Here is a 2,384-nt window from a genome sequence, read left to right as displayed (position 1 = left end):
GAAGAATAAATGAAAGAATGAATCCTTTATCTCAAATAGTTACAGTAATTCATGGAGCTCTGGAAATTATTCTGACATTCTAAAATCCCTGGTCCTGGTCCTGTCACTTCCTTTGAGCAGAGCCTACACACAACGGGAGGAAGTGACAGCCGGGGTCTCAGGCAAACCTGCTCTCTGTCTCTGCAGCAGGCATTGGGGCTTCTGTGAATCTGTTCCTCTCTCTATTCTCCTCCTTTTATGCCCTCGTCCTGACTCTCAACTTGCTCTAATAAGATAATCAAGTCTTCTTTGTCAGCAGCTGAGCGCTTCCTTTGTAAGGCTCGACCTTCCTATGGTGTTCCCCCACTCCCTGCCCCTGCACTCTTGGCTCTACAGAGGCTGCCGGCCTTTATTTATTTAAGTCTCAAGCACATATAAGGCCAGCTGTGATGGGACAGCCACAAAAGAAAGGTGACCTCTTCTTGTCAAGAGCTTAGGTTGTTCTTTTACAGTAGTGGGACGGCTTATTGTGTCCTGTCTTCCTCTGGCCACTGTCAATGACTCCCTTCCTACAGGCTTCGACGGCCCAAGGATGAAGCCGCCCAGCAGCGTTAGTCTGACTACAAGGAAGAAAGGAATCAGCGGTCAGTGAATAAGAGGGGCGTGAGCTCTGTGACCCTGAACCACAGGAAGCCACATCTGCAGGGCCCAGAAAACAGGCTCTGTTTACATGTCCTATGTGGGTGTTGAAATATTGAAATAGTTCAGGAATTCTGAGGATTTATGGCCGAGAAAGGATGGGAACTCCTCCTCACACCCTTATGCTGAGAGAAACTGCTCTGGAAGGGACGGAGGGAAGGAATATGGAGTCTGCTCTCAGGCCTTGGGAAAATTTCCTGTCGGGTTCCAGGAAAACTGCCAGAAAGTCACTGATGCCTATTTTGCTAGAAAGTGCAGAAATAAAACAGTATTTCTTCTGCTATACACATATGTATGTATGCACACACGCATGTATGCATGTATGTATGCATTGTGTAAGCATGCATGTGTGCATGTATGTGTGTGTGTATACAGGTATGCATGTATGTGTGTGCATGCATGTGTGTATGTATATATGTATGCATGTATGTATACAATATACATCTAAACTTCAATGAGTTCCAAACATTCCCTTCACTGATCCTTGGGTACTCCGGGCTGAACCACAGGCTGTGGGGGCTAACTCAGTCTGCTGACTTTTCCTCTCCAGGACTGTCTTTTGAATGGTGAACAATGAACTATAAATAACTGTGCTTTTGAAACCAGGGGCTCCTGCCTCCCTCTACCTGCCTCAAGGACCCAACGGTCAGGGTAACACTTGCTTTTCCTCCCCCAGTCTTCCTTTTTCTTTCCTTGATATTTTTGCATGGATAAGTACCTCTCCATAGAACTGATGCCTGAATTCGGACAAGCCTCTGAATATTACAAACTGATATCTTCGTTTTGGACCTAAAGGGAACGGGCAAAACCTGACCCTATGGGCTGTGGATGTAGCTTAGCAGGACAGTGTTTGCTTATTATATACAAGGCAAGGGTTCAATTCCCAGCTGAAAATAACAAGGACAGTGGCCTATGATTGCAATCCCATTACAGAGATGGAAGCATGAGAATTCAGAGTTCTGGGTCATCCTATGCTACATAGTGACTCTGCAGCCAGCTTGGGATACATGAGACAGCAATTCTTTTTTCTTTCTTTCTTGCTTTTCTTGCTTTTCTTATGAGGTATCTTCTGCTGTGGAAAAATTCTTCTATACACATGAATATGTATTACTCTAATTGGTTAATAAAGAGCTGGTTGGTCAATGGTTAGGCAGGATTTGGAGGGCAGAGAGAATGCTGGGAAGAAGGATGGCAGAGAGAATGCTGGGAAGAAGAAGGGCAGAGTCTGGGGAGTCTGAAGAGACACCATGAGCTACAGAGCGAGCAGGATGGGAAATGTATACATGAGGTAAACAAGCCTCAGGGCAGCACACAAATTAATAGAAAAGGGTTAGGTTAAGTAATGAGCTAGATTACAACGAGCCTAAATTATCGACTGGGAATTTATAGGTAATATTAAGTCTCTGGCCATTTGGGGAGCGACTGGAGGGACAGAGCTGAGCTGTGGACTAGACAGAAAGTCTGCCTACCGTCCTCACTCTGTAGCTGCAGCAGGCCCGGAACTTGCTATGTAGAACAAGCTGGCTTAGAACCCACAGAGCTCTGCCTGCCTCTGCCTTTAGAGAGCTGGGATTAAAGTTGTTTCCTATCATGACTATTGGAAGCCCTGCCTCAAAATACTCTCACACACACGCGCGCGCACACACACATGCTGTGGGGCCCAGGGCAGCCTGGCCACACACACACACACACACACACACACACGC

This window comes from Alexandromys fortis, unplaced genomic scaffold (assembly GCF_014885135.2).
Source record: "Alexandromys fortis isolate MF-2015 unplaced genomic scaffold, M_Fortis_MF-2015_v1.1 scaffold_17, whole genome shotgun sequence".
Taxonomy (NCBI): Eukaryota; Metazoa; Chordata; class Mammalia; order Rodentia; family Cricetidae; genus Alexandromys; species Alexandromys fortis.
The sequence above is the reverse complement of the archived record's forward strand: the minus strand, read 5'-3'. Positions refer to the sequence as shown.